The following is a 21,047-nucleotide window of genomic DNA, read 5'->3' as shown; positions in this document are numbered from 1 at the left end:
TGTCAGACTCCTGCTTATCACTAGATTAGATAGGGCGTAGAGTACAGGACTGTTACGCGTGCTGAGATGAGCTTCGTCTCTGGTTAAGGTTGGGTGGAGGAAAAGTGCGGTGCTGAGCTGACAGGGATGACAGGCGCCCCTCCTCTGTACTGTGATGTGTGTCTGTACTGTCTGCTGCCTCCGGGTTTCACTGAGTATCACTCTCTTCCCCTCTCACTCTCTTCTCCAGCGCTGTGCCAAGAAATTGGATGCTGTTCCTAAAGCTAAGCACTTCAGGATGAAGGTTTTTTTTTTTTTTTTTTTTTGTGGCTCCAACTGCTTGTGTGATTACAGACCGATCGATACCTCTTGGTTTCCCTGGCCAACTCGGCCCACTGGCACAGGAAATGATGCGATCCATGAGACTGTGACATTGACAGGCCCCAGAGAGGCGACAGTTTCACTTACCAGAAAACCGCTCTCCATTAGCTCTGTCTGCTGGGCTAGACAGCTCTGCTGTGTCATTGTTCTGCTAGCGAGGCTGTGACACTTGTATTATAGAGCTGGCAAATGCTTTCATTATCAGCTCCTTGCTTCCTTATCAGAATTTTCATCACATTTGATTGGCAGCTCCTCCAGAATAAACACAGAGAAAATGCAATCTCCTGTGACCCTAAATGACACAGCCTCCACCCCTTCCTAATGCCCCCCACTGTTCTGGTGCCAAAGTCATCAACACCATCCTGGATGCCCTCTGTCATTGTGCAGGGGTCAAAGGGTTAACCCTCTTGGTCTTTCTCACAGCTCTGGGGCTTTGAGCCCAGAGCGGATGCAGAGTCTTGCTCTGGATGGATTGTCTCTAAAACCTTCCAGAGTGGAGCAACTCTTTCAGTGCAGACAATGTTTACAGCTGAGCCAGCATCTCCAAAGCCCTGGCGCTTGTATTGACCCCCCTACTCCTCCCTTGCTATTTCCTCGTTTGAAACAATATAGCCTGCCTGTTGTTATTGATTCTAGAGACCTGGGCCTTTGTAAGTGCTCCTTTGAGTCTGCAGTTATATTAAGCAATTGTTCCAACAGCAGATGACAGGGCTGGGAAGGCCTTGGCTGCTTCCAATAGACCAGCTATTACCCACATGTTAATTGATTGGGTAGCAGGAGGAGGGAGGAAGTTAGAAGTCAAAACAAGACTCAACCCAAGCTGAAGTAAACACTGGCCTTGATGATCAAGATATTAATCACTCATTTGCTCGACAACTTGACAAATGTGTCTGTATAACGTTGCATGAATATCTCAAGCTATTAAAGCTAAGACTGTGTCATTTTTGTCAAACCTGCAGTCAAAATTCCCAAAATATTTTTATTTCATTTTGGCCTCTACGAATTGTACTGCATTGTATATTGCACATGTACAGTATATACATGTATTTTAAATATAAGGGTGTGTGCAGCTCTGAGGTAGCATGGCACAGCCACCAGTAGAAGGGCAGTATTGCATGGAGAGCTGTTTTATGGAACCCACCCGTAGTAAATGCTCCATTCATCCTGTCTGTCTGCTCTGGCCTCCATTTCCCCTCCTGTCATACGCATGATTAAGACCAGCTTGGAGCATTTATCACAAGGCCAGCTAGACAGGGGAGGAGGGGCTTTGAGGGGGGGGGGGGGAGCCCACCTTGCTTTTTTATTTTTCTTTAATCCACATATCTCCCTGGGCTGTTTTAGCCCACAATATTATTAACAAGATACCTCTAATCTTTTGCCACATTGCAGAACTTACACAGATTCCAGTGACAGTGTTTTCCATTCGTATGCATAATGCATTTAAGATTATTATTCGTGAGTAATCATGTTGTTTTCAGTGAATTGTTTTTTTGTTTTTTTGTAAGTGAATAATCCTATTATCTTCCACGTCCAACCCCAGTTGCAAACATTGCTGCAGTTGCATTTCTGTTAAGAGGTAATTTGCTAATGGCATGGCCCTTATTAGAAAGCAATTATTAATAATTACCAGTGGGTGATAAAGGAGCTGATTTAGTTCTTCAGGCACGCTGTTTTCTAGGAGAGCATATGTGTGTGTGTGTGTGTTCATGTGTATGTCTGTGTGTGGGTTCAGACTGTCTGTCCTGTCTCTCACAGAGATGATTGCCCCCCCCCTCACCTTTACCTCCTCTGGCTGGCTGCCAAGCAGAGACGTTGTCATTATCAGTGTACCAGAGGGGTGGGTAAATGTCATTATTGCAGCCGCTGAATTCCTCCAGGGAATCAGCAGCTAGCCGTTTAATTTCTCTAACAGCCTGAGAAGTATTTGTTGCATCACAGAGCCAGTTCATAGCAAACATCCATCGCCGCTATGCAATTAACGACATAGATCATTTACATAGCCACAGAGCTCATTTTCATAATGTTCCCTTTATTATCAGAGGAAGAAATTAACCCTGGAATTTATTTACACACCCACTGCAAACGGAAACACTGTGCTAATTGGCTGTTAGATGATTAATAAGCATACAGGAGATGCTAATGAATGGTGCGCTCACTGTTTCAGTGGGGCTCCAGCACTGGGTTGGTGTTTTGGCGGCATTAATTAGACACATAATTATGTACTTGTTGCTTTCGAGCGAATACCGTCAAACATTAAAAAGAATTGTAGTGGTAAGAGTTTGCGCTGGGTCTGACTGAGATGTCAGGTGGCTGAGCGGTTAGGGAGTCGGGCTAGTAATCTGAAGTTTACCGGTTCGATTCCCGGCTGTGACAAATGACATTGTGTCCTTGGGCAAGGCACTTCACCCTACTTGCCTCGGGGGAATGTCCCTGTACTTACTGTAAGTCGCTTTGGATAAGAGCGTCTGTTAAATGTAAATGTAAGGGTGTTTTCTTTGTCATTTCGAACACTCTGGCATAAACATCCCTGGAGGGTGGCCTAACTCCTCTTATCTCTGACTGAAAAACAGTTCTGTACGATAGACACACGAGGACGGGAGTACTTTTTCTTCTCCTTTATAACTAGTAACCAGACAGCCCAAGTTTGAGCCATTCTGTTTTTGTGGAAAATGTAAACCATGTTTTCATTCTCCATCTGCTCTCTGTGAAATCTCAACTCGATAGTCTGTAGTGGAGGCTCCTTTGAGAGGACTGCTTATGAATATTTGATGCAAATCCTCCTTTTTACCACTGACACGGCTCAGAGAGGGAAGCTCATTGATCTGGTGTTATAATCACAGATTAAAAGAACTCTCCCCAAACAATTCTGTGATTAAAGCCCTGTTTATACGCCTCGGTCATGACCAGCCTCGATCTATGTGGGCCTGGAGGAGAGAGAGTCTCACTGGGGCAGAAAGAGCTCAGTAACACAGACTGCCTTTTATGTGGATCCCATTGGCCATTGTGAACACGAGCATCTCTACGTTGGTGTTTCAACTCATTAGCTTTCAAAGTTGGCCCTGAGTCCAACATGCCGATAATGACATATCCTCAAGGAGACGAAATGATGCTAAACATAATTTCCAGGATATTCCTCTCTCTTTTTCGTACTTCACTTTTTGGCTCCCTGGTTTTATGGCGGTTTGTGTTCGGCAGACAGATGGCCTACTAAAGAAACAGTTCTGTAAACCAGCCTCTCTCTGAAAAGTCCTCTGAGCAGGTGGCTAACAGTCACACATTAGAATATGTTGGATTGCATAGACACAACATTGTCATCTGGAGACGTCCCACCTGCTTAAAGAGGTCTCAAAGCATATACACTTTGGTGTGCAACACAGAAACTCTAGAGAGAGAGAGAGAGAGACGCTTCAGCTTTCTCCAATCCTCAACCGACACGAGCGAAAAGCCACAGAACAGCCAACACTGTTTCGATGGGCCCTGGGCTCACCCATCCGAACTCGATCTGCCGTTTTAAGCGATTGGCGAATTTCATCTTAATTATATTAAAGATAAGTAAAACCTAGAGGTCATTATCATCTCGTCCTGTGTGCCAATTGTGGATATGTCGGGCACTGCAGCATGTTCCGTCTCCTTTCTGTACCAATATTGTCTCCGGAACAGACAGAGTGGTGCGTGCTCAGGTTCCCTATGATGTGCTCAGACCGAGTCTGCAAAGATGATGGTGTGCTTGGAGACAGTTTCACCTAATATCTACCACGAGCACATTAGATGCATACCAATTACCTAGATTACTGCCTCTCGGATGGAGTAGCTCTTCCAGATGAAGCATTCTTCTGTTGTGATTGGGAGACCCAAAGACATTCCGAGCTAAAGGGTCGGTAAACGAATGAGCTGAATAACAAAGACCTGATGTAACGACGGCAGGACATGCTGATCCAGACCCACACTGCTCCTCTCAGGTGGCTGGCCTAGATAGGTGAAGACGCGTCGAGCTCACTGGGCTAAATCCAGGCCCAGACTGCAGCTACATCCAGATTAAACAGAGTTTTGGTTCACATTTAGCTTTGTGGCTAGCACGGTTGGGTAGACTCTGGTACATACCGATAAAAAAAGATTTCTGAGGAAGTCCACATTGATTCAAATACCTTTAACAGGAGGCCAGCATTTTCTTAAGATTTGGTCCTGGGTTGGCTAGTTTGCTTTCCTATACAGCAAGCGTCTGTTGTTCAGCTCAGTAGAATGCATGTTCACCCAACCCTAGCTCAAGGTGTGTGATTATTATGGTAATTTATGGCGCTGTTTTTATGCTGGTCACACAACAGCTTGACAGGAAGATGTAGTAGTTTGCTCTGCGATCATGAGGATGGCAAGGAGAGAGGAAGGCTGAAGCCATCTTTAGTAATTAAATTATCCTTAATGGCTAATTGGATCAATTTGGAAGGCAGAGACTGTCAAGGATAAAAGTAATCATCTAAGCAATTGCATTTTTTTTCTTTTCTCAGACATGTCTTGTAAAAAGGCGAGGTGTGATCTAGAAGGTTAATGTAATTACGGTCCAATTCTTACACTTACTTCTCACAATACAGCTAATTAATCTTGGAGATCTTTAGACAATAATGAAGCATGACAGGACCACCCTCCTGAATTCGCTGGCAGTGTTTGAAGGTACAGTATCATTCAATTTACTTGCATAGCCAGCCTTGTTCCTCAGTCACAGCAGCGTCCATGCTAGGCGGCTACACATTCTTTGCTGCTACATAGTTCAGGAAGGAGAAGCACGACAAATCAGAATCAGAATTCGGTTTATTCGCCATGTATGTTATACAAACACGGAATTTACTGTGGCAGGGAGGTGCAAAACACTAAACATATACGAATCTTAAATTAAGTAAAAGTACAAAAGTTGAACTGCCCTACTATTAAAACAGGTTTATTTTGTCCTCACGACAGGATAACGTTTTAGTATTATTGTCATGTTTTGCCCCAATAAAGTGTTGATTTACATTTCATATCAGATGAGCTCTCTGGGCCCAGTGAGGTGTAAAGCAGAGTAATGAGAGACTGGCTACGCTTATGAACAGAGCATTCATATTCATTAGCAGCAGGCATTAACATACGAAGGCCGTGGCAGGTCTGTGATGCATGTTTTATGAATGCAGTTAATGGCACACTGACAGCACCGCGGGCCATGAAGAGCCGCGACAATCCAACAGATGAAAGCTACGGAGCAGTGGGCCGATTATTGATTCTCCCCTGTGTCCTATTGATCTCTGGCGTTTTCATCTGGCGGAGGCTGGCTAATCTGCTCTGTATCTAAGAGATGCCCACAGTGCAGTCCATTGACTCTGCTATCAATAGCTACAAAGCTGGATATCATTAAATTCTCATCACTTTGTCTCACATGCCTTAGACTACTCAGTGCCCTGCATGACCTCTGCACAGCCAGGCTTGTTTGAACTTGATTGACTCCTGCTGCTGGTCAACATTTTAATAGCTCTTTCCATAACAAATACTGTCTGTGAGAAATAGCAGTGCAGTACAGATATAGTATATATCGAACACTGCCCCAGAGCATGGGTGTCTGGACCTTGCACTATCCTATACAGCTGATCTATAGAGCACATATAGGTCATAGTCAATGGAAAATCCACTCTGCCTTTGTCAGCAAACATTGGATGGACCTCCTTCTTTAGATTGGAAATGGATTTCAGCTTGATTTAAAGACTAGTTGCCCTTATAATGATGATCGTGGCCCATAGGGGATGATGACAAAAAATTGGGAATATTGTAAAATATCTAGACTACAGTACTTGTGTTTATGACATGAAAGGTCTTTGCACTGCAGTCTCTCAGAGGCGACAGTGTGACGTGCTGTCAGTCAGTCAGTAGAAGGCACCCTGAGGGGGGAGGCGCCCGTGTCAGGCTGCAACTAAAGAGGACGCAGGAGAGAGCCATCAGGAGGGCAGCTCCAATGAGGGGCATATTTCACCCCTGACAGGCTGGGAGGAGCGGCCCTCCCCCAGAGAGTGGGGCACTGCTGGGACAAGGACGGGTGACGCAGGGATCGATGGTGCTTAAGGTGCAGGGGTGACAAGGACAGGTGCGGGGGAGAATGCTGCGCTGCGCTCCATTAGAGACAGGAGGCTACCCGCTGAGAGCAGACAGCATGATAAACAGCCTCGGGTCTGATAATAGTGTGTCTGATCAATAGCCTGTCCGCCCACAGCTACCCATGGGACAGAGGAGGAGGAGGGCTAGCCGCTGACCCTGAGGTCATGGGGTATGTGTGTGTGTGTGTGTGCCTGGGCAGACTCTTTGACAGATCTGCTCTCTCTCAACCTATCACCCAAACCCCATCTCTGGTAGACTAATAGAATCTGCCATGCATATCCAATTAGTATCTGTATGTCCTTCACTTTATCTCGCATGGTTTATTTAAATGAACACATTGAAGATGATATGCACACCCCCACACTCTTTTCTGGATTGCATTGTGTTTATTGATGCATATTAACACCATGCTGTCTGAGCAAAATGTGTTGATATTGGTCTTGGTGTATGGGAACATGGTGTGTGTGTACGTCTGTGTGTAATGTATGTGCAGCCCTGACAACTTCTTCTTTTGTTTGGCTCATTTTACTGCAGTCTTTTTATTTATTTATTTTAACGAACAAAGCAACCTCTGACAAAGATAGTCCAGTAATAGCAAGATGTTGATGTGGAAATTCGTCAATTTATAGAGTTAAAAAGAAGCAAGTTCCTCTTTGTGGTTGGAATGAGAAGGAAGCCATGTCACTTTAGCAGGCGTTCTGCACTTCAGCTTTGCTTCATGGGGGAGGAGTGGTGTGTGTGTGTGTGTGTGTGTGCGTGTGTGTGTGTGTGTGAAGAAGGAAGGTAGGGAGGTGTCACAAAAAACACAGAGCCAGTCATGTTGTTAGTCACTGAGTCAATACCATGTCTGCTCCAGAGGTGTTCTGTGCCAACCTTATCTCAGAGCAACAGTTGTGGCTTCAATGCTGGAGATGGCATCCTGACTTGGGGAGCGAGACTCTGTATCTAGAGTCAACCTCACAAACCAGAAACCGCAAGCAGCGGCAGATGCCTCTGTAGCCCAGCGCGCTGTGACTTCAAACACTGACAAGCTGGAATAACATTTTGCTTTGGGTGGCTTGTCTTGACGGCTCCCAGCTGCTGGAAAGCTGATGTGAGGGAGACAAGATTTATTACAGGCCTTGTTGCATTTGGATAAAACCAAACCACATCGTGCGGAAAGTGTGGTGTTCCGGAATGTGCAATGATCTCCCATGGATGCTGGATAGAAACACCAGATCAATTGATTGGAAAGTCCATTTCAATCTAACTAGATACTGTGTTATGGGGGTTGTTCCTGAATAGTTTGGAAACAACAGAAAGTACCTGGTGAGTTAGTAACGGGTGAGTGCAGATATAGGCCTGCAGTGAAGATGAGAAGCTATGATTACATCTGCTCACAACACCTTAAGAAGAAGAACACTCGACCCACAAAGCATCCGCTCACACCATCCCTGTGACCTGTTTCACTCTGACTCAAGTGACAAGTTATTTCATAACAGGAAGTGTGAAGTGACAATGAACCGACGGAATGGCCACCCGCAGACCCCCTCGCTGAGGAACCCTGTGTACTGATGGCCACCCGCAGACCCCCTCGCTGAGGAACCCTGTGTACTGATGGCCACCCGCAGACCCCCTCGCTGAGGAACCCTGTGTACTGATGGCCACCCGCAGACCCCCTCGCTGAGGAACCCTGTGTACTGATGGCCACCCGCAGACCCCCTCGCTGAGGAACCCTGTGTACTGATGGCCACCCGCAGACCCCCTCGCTGAGGAACCCTGTGTACTGATGGCCACCCGCAGACCCCCTCGCTGAGGAACCCTGTGTACTGTATGGATGGCATGACAGCCAGCAGATTGACAATCCAAACAAAACAGACACGCAGATGTTGGATAGTGGCTGCATGGTCTGGGGGTGTATGGATTGATGTGTTCTTCCACGTGCAGTGTCCCCCCAAAAAACTGTCGTTTCGCTAGGAAAAGACAAGTGGCAGTTTGTTCTGAACACTAAAGGTGGTTGTGCTTGCTCTATATACATGTACTGTAGTTCAGGAAGCTAGGGTGTGTGCATTGTTAAAGGTTAGGCAGGTTAACTTGCTTACAAGCACCCTGTTTTCACACCTGTGAGTCAGGGAACTGAAAGCGAGACAGGGAGCGGAAGAACTAGACCGCAACACCAACAGGAAGTGGTGTGGAAACTCACTTAACAGACGTTGTGTCTGTCTTGTCACCAGCACTGGAGAAAGGATGTGTGTGTGTGTGTGCGTGCCTGTCTGTGTGTGTGTGTCTGGTGTGCTGCATCAGCTGTATCTGCATGTGGTGAGGCAACCATCCGCTCCACTCAGCTGCAAACACTCCAGCCAAGCAAATCTATCACAGATGCAACGGCTGCACACAACCTGCTCTGAGCCACAGGAAATCATGTGATGCAGAAACCCTACCTCCGCACCGAGGGCTATTTTGGGACCTATCAGTTTCATCTCTTCACACCTTCATGTCTACGGATGAAACAATACAGGTTGGGGACAATGAAGGTTGTAAAACTCATTACAGACTTTGTTTTAAACTCTGTATTATAAAGCAGTTTAACGTTCTTGTGTGTAATGAATGAACACTGTAAAACATGGTGGTTGTATGTACAGTCGTGGCCATAAGTTTTGGCAATGACAAATGTGTTTTGCAAAGTTTGCTGGTTCAGTATTTGAGGAAAATGTTTTCATATTTCATGTTTCTATAGAATACTGGAATCACAATAAGGCACATTTCATATTTTTTAAAGCTTTTTTGGGGCGAATATTTTCAATATATACAAATAGTCCCCTCTTTTACAGCAGTCAATCTGCTCTTAAAATCCAATCAGAATGATAGAGTGATTTTCACCTGGCTACAACTAGGTCACACTTTCCCCTGTGCTGATGATATAACTTACTGAAATTATGTTAGCAGTCATTTTATGCCAAGGCCCAGCAAGCTTTGCAAACACAAAATGTATGTCGCTCCCAATACTTTTGGCCACGGCTGTACTTCAGATGCTGTTTATTCTGTTTGGAAAATGCCAATGCCTTCTACCAGGAGAAACAGCTGGAAGCTAGATGAGACCACCCACCTTGATGTGGGGCTGGCAGAGTGTGGTCTAGATTAAATGGACCCTCTAACCATATATGTTTGCTTTCATGAACCACAGAAGAGGGAGATACATCTGCAGAACATTTCAGACTGCATTTGGAGTCTGCTGTGGCAGCGGGAAATTACGGATTCGCACAAAGAGAAGGAGTGCGGTTAAAAGTACAGGCTGCCCTTGTAAATGCAGTTCTGTGTGAGGATAAGATGAGCACCTGCTTTCTCCTCCTCGCTCTTCCTTTTTTCTTATACTCTCTGTCTGTCTCTCTCTCTCTCTCTCTCTCTCTCTCTCTCTCTCTCTCTCTCTCTCTCTCTCTCTCTCTCTCTCTCTCTCTCTCTCTCTCTCTTTCTCTCCTGGTGTCACTGTGCCCTGATGTAGTTCAAGGCCACTCAACACCACATTGTACTCTGCATGTTTTCAGAGGCAGAGGAGAGCTTGTCTTTGTAGTCGGTAATAAGGCCATTTCAAACTCACCTGCGGCCAGAGGATGAATCACCAGGTCTATCTCTGGGACAGGCTAAATGAAGTAAAGAAATTCATTATGAGAGCTGATGTTTACGCTGTGTGTGTGGTTTTTCTTCCTCCCCCCTTGTTACATTACTATGATTTATAACAGAAAGCCAGGCCCCCTTCGCTAAAAATAACAAAGAAGGCCGTGCAGCCGTGCTGGTGCTGTGATTGTATTGATTTTGATAGCCAGTCACAGTGTTTGTGCTGCTCGGGGCGTATTTTATCGAGAGCAGTAAAATAACAAAGGAGATGGGCTGGAAGTTCTCCATGTACACCAATCAGAATGTATAAATTGCTCCATTACCTTTATTTCCCTTGGTTACTCTGGGAACATTAGCAATTATTCTCTCATGGGCTTCGCTCATAAAACTAATAATCTGGTGATTTACTGCCTGGTGGCATAGAGCACCCAGTCTAGCCTGCTATAATCCATTCATCTTGCCACCTATTAGTTTTATTTTGGAGGGACAAATTGCTTTCCAAGAGAAAATGGGTCAATAGGTGTCCTCTATTGGAGTGCTAACAATGTGTCTCTCTCTCTCTTTCTCTCTCCACAGAGTAGTACAGGCTGATTATCATTCTATTTGCGTGCTGCGAGGTTGGTTCAATGATGTACTTTATTATCTTTTTTGGGGCCGCATGACAAAATTACGAATGGGTTGCATCCAAAAGTTAGATTCTCAATCTATTTCAGATGACTGCATAACATTGTAAACTGTCAGCACAAAAACACAGTTTCTCTGTCTGTATGAGAACATATAGGCTACAAGAGGATGTGGCTGGGGTGTGTGTGTGCTATATTAGTGGGTAGGACTGTGTGTGTTTGTGTGGGTGTGTTTGTTATTGTGTGTAGTCAAACGGAGTCAACATTGTCCTATTGCTTTTCTGGTGTCTGATCATGGAGATGGATGGGGGAGCCTGCGAGTTGTGAGGACTTGGATTGCATTGTGGCTCCAGCCCACTGTCCCATTAGCCCATCCCTGGGGAGGGAGGAACCTGGAAGCTGGGAAGACAGCTTTAGATTAGCTCATAAATCACTACCCTAGGGACAAGCGAAAAAACGGTGACATCATCACTCTGAGACATGGTGCCCTGCAATCTGGCTGACTTTGCAGTCCGCCAACAGTCCCTCTCAGATGAGATAGGAGTTGGCAGGCTGTTTTCTAAAAACACTAGTGGGCCTATTTCACGTCATCACATATTTTCGGTGAGAAAATATCTTCTCACGGGAGAGATCTTGCGTGCACTGAAATTGTTAGTTTCAGTGACATTAAAATGAATCCGTAAAACAATACAAACTATTCCGTTTAATGGCATTCTAACCTCCATCTATGTACGAGCAAATAAAAACTGTAGTCACAGTTTAATTTTAAATTACAAAATTGTTTTGTCGAAGTTTCCTTGAACCGATAGCTTGGTAAAATGTCCAGTACTCTGCTGTTTCTCCATATTGAAAATAAATAGCATCTAAGTATCAGAGAGTAGTGTCTGTTAAGAGTTTGGTGACCGTTTCAACACTCCTTCTCACGCACACACTGAGAAGTCTGTGGTCGAGGAGCTGACTGAGTCAGGCCAGCCCACACCACCACATCCCTCTTTGGGTGGGATGACAGAGAGACACAGGGACGGAGGAAAGGCCTACGCTGCCGGTCTCTCGTGACGTGACATGGCCTGTGTGTCTGGGGAGACCATGCCGTGCACTCAGGACCGTGGAGGACACAGAGCTGGGAAAACACCAAGGGTGTTTTTAGTTATCTCACGCTGACCCAGTTTACATTTACATTTAGTCATTTAGCAGACGCTCTTATCCAGAACGACTTACAGTAAGTACAGGGACATTCCCCCCGAGGCAAGTAGGGTGAAGTGCCTTGCCCAAGGACACAACGTCAGTTTGCATGACCAGGAATCGAACAACCTTCTGATTAATAGCCTGACTCCCTAACCACTCAGCCATCTGACCCCCAGTTTAACCACAATTCACCTCAGATGTGCCCTGCTTCTGGCTTGGGAGAAACTCCCACTCGCACATTTACATTTAGCAGACGCTCTTATCCAGAGCGACTTACAGTAAGTACAGGGACATTCCCCCTGAGGCAAGTAGGGTGAAGTGCCTTGCCCAAGGACACAACGTCAGTTGCATGACCAGGAATCGAACCGACAACCTTTTGATTAATAGCCCGATTCCCTCACCGCTCAGCCATCTAACCCCCTTGGGGTTACATGCACATGGTACTCCTCCAGACAGCAAACATAACCACTGTTGTCATCGCTAGGAGAAGATTTGAACCCTAATGCAGCTTCCTGTCCACTGGCATCCATGCAAAGGCAACTAGTCCACACAGATAACAAAGAACAGAAATGCTTTGGGGTGAATGTGTTACTTGAAATCAAAGCAGACAGACTTAATTCTAGTTGCTTGCTTTGGGGACTCAGGCTGCTGAATGGAGCGTGCTGCTTCTCTGGGTAGGCCCGGTCCTCCGCTGGAGCTTGTTAGAACACTGAGGCCGGATGTGTTTGTCACGTGAGCGACTCACCCTGGTCCCTGGTCCGCTGGCCTCCGTCCCCATCAGGCTCTTTTGATGTCATCTCCCAGACTAAAGCCTCCATTTACACAGGATTCACAGATGAGATAAGAGGCTCCAAGGCTTGCTTATCTTAAACATCAGGGGCGAGGGGTGGAGAGAGAAAGGGAAAAGAGAGAAACAAAAGCCAACTTCTCTTTTTCCTCCTTCCTCCTCCATGTCCTGGAGGCCTGCTGCCTCGTCACACTGCAGCAACAAATTTGTGTGATGACATCACAGGGAGACTGAGACTCTGTGACAGAGGTGCTGAGGCGTTCCAACCGTGACCCTGATAAGTGGCTGAGGGAAGTTAACTAACTGAGGGAAGTGGCTGAGCGGTTAGGGAATTGAGCTAGTAATCTGAAGGTTGCCTGTTCGATTCCCAGCCGTGCCAAATGACGTTGTGTCCTTGGGCAAGGCACTTCACCTTACTTCCCTCGGGGCAATGTCCCTGTACTTACTGTAAGTCGCTCTGGATAAAAGTGTCTGCTAAATGAGTAAATGTAAATGTATCTCCTGTGATGAGTGCGTATACTGGAAGGTGTGAGGACTAAGACAGTACACACACTATGTGCCTTTAGTTAGTTTATTCATTATCTGAACTGTAACTGAACTGTCTCTGTCAATGAGAAGAGAAATTCATATCCATGGCACAGCTTGCTGCTTGGTCAACAGTGGCGCTGTAGTTGGGTCTAGGAGCATGGGAATAGGTAACAACGCCTTAATGAGGGGAAATGACGTGGACATTTTTGAATTGTCTCTCTCTGACTACTTAGCCCGAGGAGCCATTATAATGATGTGCAAGCTGGATCGGTAACACAGCCTGAGACGTAGCACGCAACCACAGCCGTCCTGCCCCGGGCACCCCCCCGCCACCACCCTCCAAAATACTGCACTTGGCTCAGCCAATCCCCTGGCTCCACAAACCCTGGGTCAAGCGGTTTGCCCGACCGCAGCACAGGAGGTCAGAGAGAGGGAGAAACATCACACAAAAGCCACAATTACAGCCCTCAAACATGAAAAGTCTCTTTTTATTTTTGACAAACGTCCCATGTTTAATAGCCGGGTCTACTCACTGGATAAACAAACAGGGAGGCATGCTATGCAGAAGCAGCCTGCAGCCGTGGTCTGGTGGTGAGCTGGATTACAGGCTGCCCCAGGGCCGTGGTCTGGATGGCACACATAGAGCTGCACTCAGCTTCTGAGACCGCCAATTGAGCTCTCATTCTCTCTCTAACAGCTCAATGGCAACTTGCACCATTTCCAGATGTCTGGACTGTGTAGTCTTGGAGGGGATGACTGAAACCTACTACAGAGAGAGTGACAGACTCTCTTGACGGTGCTGTGTCTGTGGTGAGTGTACCGGTCTGTGGAGCTAGGTCTGGGAGGGAGAGAACAGAACTCGCTAAACTATATTTCGAGTACCACATAACCTCCTACCCCTCCCCCCTCTGTCTGTGTGTGTGTGTGTGTGTGTGTGTGTGCACTTGTGCGTTTGTGAGTGTGATTCTGCAGCTGCTGCACCTGTCTGCGGCGCTCTGCCTTGTTCTCCAGAAGCCCCTCCCCGAGCCTGCTAATGAGAGGAGGTTTAATTAGTGCCAGCCGATCCCTCTGCTAACTGTACTCGGCTTCATTAACCGCTGTCAACAGGCGAACGTTGCACATAAACACAGCTCATTACCAGTTTCTTTTTCTCTCCCTCTCCCTCTCTCTCTCTGCATAATGAGTGAGCTACAGTAAGGATGGATGGGTAGGGTTAAGGTCATTTTTCAGACCCTTCTGAGAATGTGACGCAGGGAGCTTGGTAAGCATATGAAGGTAGAGTTTATAAAACCGGGGCTTGTTATTCACTTGCATTTCAAACATTCGGAAGAAAAATTAATGAGTAAAGCGATAAGAGTTCATTCGAAATTAAATCAATGTGTTCAGGGCCCGGCGCAAATATGTTGAGGTCATTTTTAAGACTGATTTAATGATTCATAGCAAATAAGTCTTAATCGTGAGACAATTACATTTAATCAATCATACATTTAAATGGATTGTGAATGAAACCACATGAAGTCTATCTAGAATATTGATTCGTTCTTAGAGCCATAAATATAAAACATATCATTATTCACTTTATAGCCTGCATCAAAATACATTGATTGACCCCAAAATCAATTTTCCCTAATAAGGATTTTTGATAGCAGAGTCTAGTTTTATGCATCTCAAATAGGATATCTGGCATGTCTGTGATTAACACAGCTCCAGTAAATTCAATCTTGGCAGAGAAAGGCCTGATTTATAGCACTATGGAGGGTGCTCTGTCATGACATCATTTTCCTTTCTGGGGAGCCTTATCACATGTAAATATGACCATTTGCCTCCCCAATTATCCTCCAGCCCTGATCTGTTTGGCTGGCAGGATGTCACTGTTTGGATGGTGATAGAGAGATAAACCTCAGCTTTGTTAATCCCCTGGCAGGCACAAGTTGTCAATCTGTGGTTTTCCCTAATCAAGAAATCTGTTGGAGCGATCCAGTGGATTGTGCAGCGTAGACGTCATCAAAGCCTTTCATGTTCAGTGGCTGCAGGGGGAGGAGGGAGCTCGCAGGTACACTGTTCTCTTTGTTTACCCTGTCTTTTACCAATCTGGTGCACAGATGGCCAACAATAATTTTTCTGTGTGCTCAGGGCCGCTGGCAAACCACCAGCTTTGAGAGATTGGTGTAATCCTTTATTATTTATGATTGTCTGGGATTTTTGGATCACGATTGAACACAATCTGTTGAATAACTGAGAGGAGACACAAGCAGGGGTGTGAAATGAAGTCCAAACAAAGAGGCTGGAAATGGAGAAGTCAGCATTAATGTGATGTTCAGTGTTTAAGAACAGCTCCCGAATCCAGCAGAGTTTAATCCCATTAACACAGACTAAATATCCATTTGTTTTAAACCTGCCAGTGGCACTGTTTATGCTAATAGCTCGATTGCTCTAGGCGGTTTTAGGAGACTTTTGGAGGGCACCGCCTAATAATTAGATTTTAAAAGAGAGCCAATTTATATCCTCATTTGAAATAAAAATAAGAGGCTTAGCCTCTCATAGGAGCTGCATTAATTTGTTGATTTGGTCTCGCTTTCTCTCTCCCAGGGTGGATATCTCCATTATCCCATTCAGGCCTCTGTCCTCAGTCCTCTCAATAACATTGTTCTAATTTAGACAAGCTAAATTTGTACATAAAACAAGTACTTACTGTCCAACAAACAGATGTCTGTTTCCTGCATGGGTTGTCAGTAGTTGGCTCATGGCAGGCCTGGTGTTGGTTCAGGTCAGTCCACATGTCCTTCTCATCCTTTGATGTCGTAGCTAGCAGAGCTCTTCAGCTCAGCCTCTGCTCTGCTGACATCCAGCGAGTGTTCCAGATGGAAGGACTTTCTGATCTGCTGTCAGAGTCCAGATTGGCTTTTCCTATCACTGACAACTTCCTCTGCCCTCTGTTGTTCTTCTACCTACACCGGGGGGTGAGATGGCTGAGCGGTTAGGGAATCAGAAGGTTGTCGGTTCGATTCCTGGCTGTGCAAAAAAATTACGTTGTGTCCTTGGGCAAGGCACTTCCCCCTACTTACCTCGGGGGAATGTCCCTGTACTTACTGTAAGTCGCTCTGGATAAGAGTGTCTGCTAAATCACTAAATGTAATGTAATGTACACCATCGAGTGCTCTCACGTCCACCGTTACTGTACCGGTCTTTGTCAACTTACTATGAGAGTCATGTAGGCAACATGCAGGTATAATATGATTGTTTGGTGTGGAAGGGTTGAGCTACCCTACTGTGCCAGAGAATTGGAAATGTTCCTTAAATGAGTTTTGAATTGATATTACTTTACAACATCCTGTGGCCTCAAAGCATGACTAATAGCTCAACAGGGAGGCAGACAGAAACAACATTTAGGCTTGCAGGTCAGGAAATGGAAATCCATCCTCTTTACACTTAATTGTTTAATCTGTGCATCTGTAAATAAATGCCAAACAGGTTAATGACTTATGCAAACACCAGCTCTAGACAAAGATAAGTCCTGTTTGACATTTTGCATTGCGGAAAATTAATGGGTCTTTTTTCAGTTTTATTTATAGATTTATAGATGTTAGGGAGTCAGGTGGCTGAGTGGTGAGGGAATCGGGCTGGTAATCCGAAGGTTGCCAGTTCGATTCCTGGTCGTGCAAACTGACGTTGTGTCCTTGGGCAAGGCACTTCACCCTACTTGCCTCGGGGGAATGTCCCTGTACTTACTGTAAGTCGCTCTGGATAAGAGCGTCTGCTAAATGACTAAATGTAAATGTAGATCCAATTGGAGAGAGAAACAGGAAAGTGCTGGTGGTACACTTGTTTACCTGGGGAGCCACTGGGGCACCCCAATTCCAGAAACATTTTGACTGTACGTTTACATAAACTTTGAGCTAATTAGCTGAATGGAGTATTGATTTTTGACCTTTTTTTCTGTCACATTAAGCCGTTGTACCAGGATATGGGCCAAGACCAGGCTTGTGTATTGCAGCACCTCACCTCACGCGTTGTTACAAATGTTAAGACATGGTAGGCATGCCTGTGGACTATAACAAAATTAACAACCATGGTCAATATTTTGCATCTTACTCTGAGATAAATGGCAATAAACGTAATTTTTGTGCTGTACACAATGGAGCATTCGGATTGTAGATGTCTGTTTTTTTTTGCACTATTTGTTCCCATGACAACCTATTTTCCCCTAGACAGTCATGTGAAGTCATTCCTATATCATGTGAATGTAATCATGAACGTAACTAAATTAAGCAGAAAATAGCGTTAATCACATCAACAATTTAACAAACTGGATTAGAGTGACTAAAAAGCCAGAGGGGAAGCTGCAGTTTTTCTCAATCCATTTGCAACCCTTGATCCCCTGATCATGAATGTTACCATTTTCAGTTTCAGCCTGCAGGATTTAATGCAAATCAAACAGAGCCCTAATTTTTTTGCTACTTTGGTCTGGTCAGTTCAGTGGTCTAGGAACAGGCTTGGAGACACCTGGACTACATAGAGGCGGGGGGGAGGGGGGGGGGTTGTTGTCTGCTATATTCAACAAACACACTCCATACTAGCTAAAGCAGAGTCTCCACATAACTCACTGTGCTTAGCCTTGTTTGTCTTCATGACAACAGTTGACACAGGAGTGATGTAGCCTCGTGGAATTGCGAAGCCAAGAGCCTCTTGAACATTATCTGGCTTTGACACTCTCCCCCTGATTATGCAGTGTGGAGGGTGTGAGAGAGAAACTAAGAGCAGGAAGGGTCACTGTGTACTGCAGCAGCCCCTCCGGAACTAGGTTGCTGAAATAGGGGGGATAAGATCCTGGCAGCCCTCCAGCTAGGCTCAGAGTGGTGGACATAGGGCAATCAAATAGCCAGATAGCAGGCTGCTTTATGAGGTGGGTGTGTAGAAAGGGAAGTGTTACTGCATAGGCTCTGAGGGCCATGCTAGTTCAGCACTGTCCTGGCCCAGGCTGATCACACAGCAGGAATTTGGTGTGTGAGTCTTTGTGTTCCAGGTCCTTAGTGTACTTCAACACCACTGACTGTCGTCCTTGTTGTCGTTGTGGCGAGTCATGTGTCACATCCATGCCAGCCTGTGTTAGTGAACAAAGGTTAGAATGTATTTCCTTCTACCTTTCAACCTAATGCAGACTAAGGATATGGTAATACCTCAATTTGATCATTATATTCAGGTGGTTAGTAGGCTTTGATGACACAGAATCAAAGATCACAGTGACAATTTTCTCTGTGTCCACATGTAGAAGATTGAATGGAGCACAGCTGGGGGTTCCTGCCAAAGACATGTTTTTGTTTAGCAACAGTCCTCACGTCTGCATTTGTCCCTTTTGATAAGGCTTTTCATCCTGTTTGCATTGATTACAGGCTGATGATGAGTCATCCTGATACAGTACGGGCAATTCATGCTTCCAGTTGTGGCTTAGGTACACTAGGCCCTTTGTTGGATGGAATGTAGTGTGGGTGTGTGCGTGCGGGTGGGTGGGTGCGTGCGGGTGGGTGGGTGCGTGCGTGCGGGTGGGTGCGTGCGTGCGGGTGGGTGGGTGTGTGCGTGCGGGTGGGTGTGTGCGTGTGGGTGTGTGCGTGCGTGCGTGCGGGTGGGTGTGTGCGTGTGCGGGTGGGTGTGTGTGTGCGTGCGGGTGGGTGTGTGCGTGTGCGGGTGGGTGTGTGTGTGCGTGCGGGTGGGTGTGTGCGTGCGGGTGGGTGTGTGCGTGCGGGTGGGTGTGTGTGTGCGTGTGTGGGTGTGGGCATGGGACCCTTATTTTCCGCTTCATAATCTGGAACCTGAAGCTGGATGTGACAGAAAAACACCCCAGTTATTTATTAACTGGACCTCACATTAATGAGCCAATACCGAGCAGCACTGCGGTTGTGATAAATCGCTTTCTCAGTATCATCGATCTGTGCCTCGTTCTCATAAAACCAGGAAGAAGACAGACACGAGAAAGAGAGAGAGAGAGAGAGAGACACAGAGAGACAGCGTTTTCACACGCAACATCGTGTCGTCGTATCATAATGGGGCATTTCTTGAGATTGTTACTCCTTAAACATGAGAAGACAGCTGCTGCTCAGTTCGAAATTGATAGAGTGAGAAGGACAATCCCTGTTCAACGAGGAATTAAAGCCACCTTTGCAAATAGGCCAGTGTGTAATGCCTTGGGATGGGTGTCTCTGTGGTTGGGGTTTCTGTGTAAGTAAACACTACGGAGGTCTGAGTGGGCGGGGGCCTCTCTCATTGGGGTTGGTCCCAGGTTTTTGTTGTCTTTAATCCAAGCACTCTCTATTGAAAGGCATGAGGGGGTGCCTGGGTGAGATTATCCAACCCTTGTGTGTGCTTGAGGTTCTCACAGGCTCTCTCTCTGGACCACGGTTATCCCACATCCTCAAACAAGATTTGTCAGTAAGTGTTGGCCAATGTCGGATTCTAACGTCAGCGTTTATGCGCCTGATACGCACAGAGACCAATTTTTCCATGATTGTCCACTAATTCAAACAGCTGTGTTTTAGAGAGCTTTAGGGGATTTTGATTACCTTAAAAGGCTAGCTCACACTACTATACTCTGTAAAAACCTACTTTCACTTTTCATATACTCTAATACAATTCTTCCCACGGTGTAATCTTTTTGAGATAATAATATTATTACATAGGGTAGAATTGCATCTTATTTCCCCAAATCATTACCTTTACACATTCTGATGTTTCAACTAGAAATAAACAATATTATTCTGCTTGCTATCAAATGGAAAACTGCAGGTTGCAAAGCGGTAGTGTTTGCATGCTTCCCCTTTCCTTTGTTTAATGTAGGCTCTCGTTACCACGTGGTTGTAACAGATTGTTTGATCTGGAGAGAAAAGCCATTCGAAGCTAATTAAGCAGCCATTCCAGGCACTATTCACAGGCAGAGGACCGAGGAGCACAGGCATTTGTCAGCGCTTGACCCCGCGTGGTATTGATTGACAACATTGCTTCTTGAATGACAGGCTTGACATAATCTGACCAATTGTAGGCGAGTTAGTAAGTGTACTGCACATTCATTGGACGAGAAGCTGTAAAACCGCAAAGGAATCCCACGTGGGTCGGAGCGAATCTAGCAACATGCGATAGGCTGTAGCTGACTCGAGCTCTGACATGGCCGATCTTCATGGGGATCAGACAAGAGCAATCATCTTATTCCCTCCAGCTCACTATTATCCAGATGTTGATAGATATTCACACGGAAATATTCTGTAAATTATGCGGTGCACCTTTGCATACATATGGGGATTACTATTTGGCAGTTGTTAATAGGAATGTCCTTGACAGAGAGTCTCTTTGAGCAAAAGTACCTCCAATAATCATGCCATAACCCACATTTAAAATAGTCAAGTTATTTTACACATTTTTATTGGTTTTAACGAATTTATTTAGTTAAATTATGTGAAAAGAAAAGCCCGTACATAACCATACCTCAAAATGAAAGGATAGAAGGAATAGACAGTATAATAATACAACTATTACAATTTTTTTTGAAAAATAAAGGGAGACCTTAAAAAATAGGCTATGAGTGTAAGGTAGTTTTAGCTCAACATTCTCGTCGGCAAAAATGTCGAATTATGTTGGCTGTAAGGATGAGAATGATGTCATAGGGTTAGCTTGATTTGTACTAAAGCGAACGCTTAAACTGGAATCAAGTGGAGGCATAACTACAATGTGTGGTACAAAGAAACGGGCAGCGGGACGTTCTCTAAAACAAAGAAGACAGAATCATTCATGAAATAAATAGCTGCCCAAACTATTAACGAGTGTTCGTGGTTAGTTGTGTATGGGCTCAATTGAGGGAAAAGCTCGTATCGTGTGCA

The sequence above is a fragment of the Osmerus mordax genome, chromosome 4 (assembly GCF_038355195.1).
Source record: "Osmerus mordax isolate fOsmMor3 chromosome 4, fOsmMor3.pri, whole genome shotgun sequence".
NCBI lineage: Eukaryota > Metazoa > Chordata > Actinopteri > Osmeriformes > Osmeridae > Osmerus > Osmerus mordax.
This window is presented reverse-complemented; position numbering follows the sequence as displayed.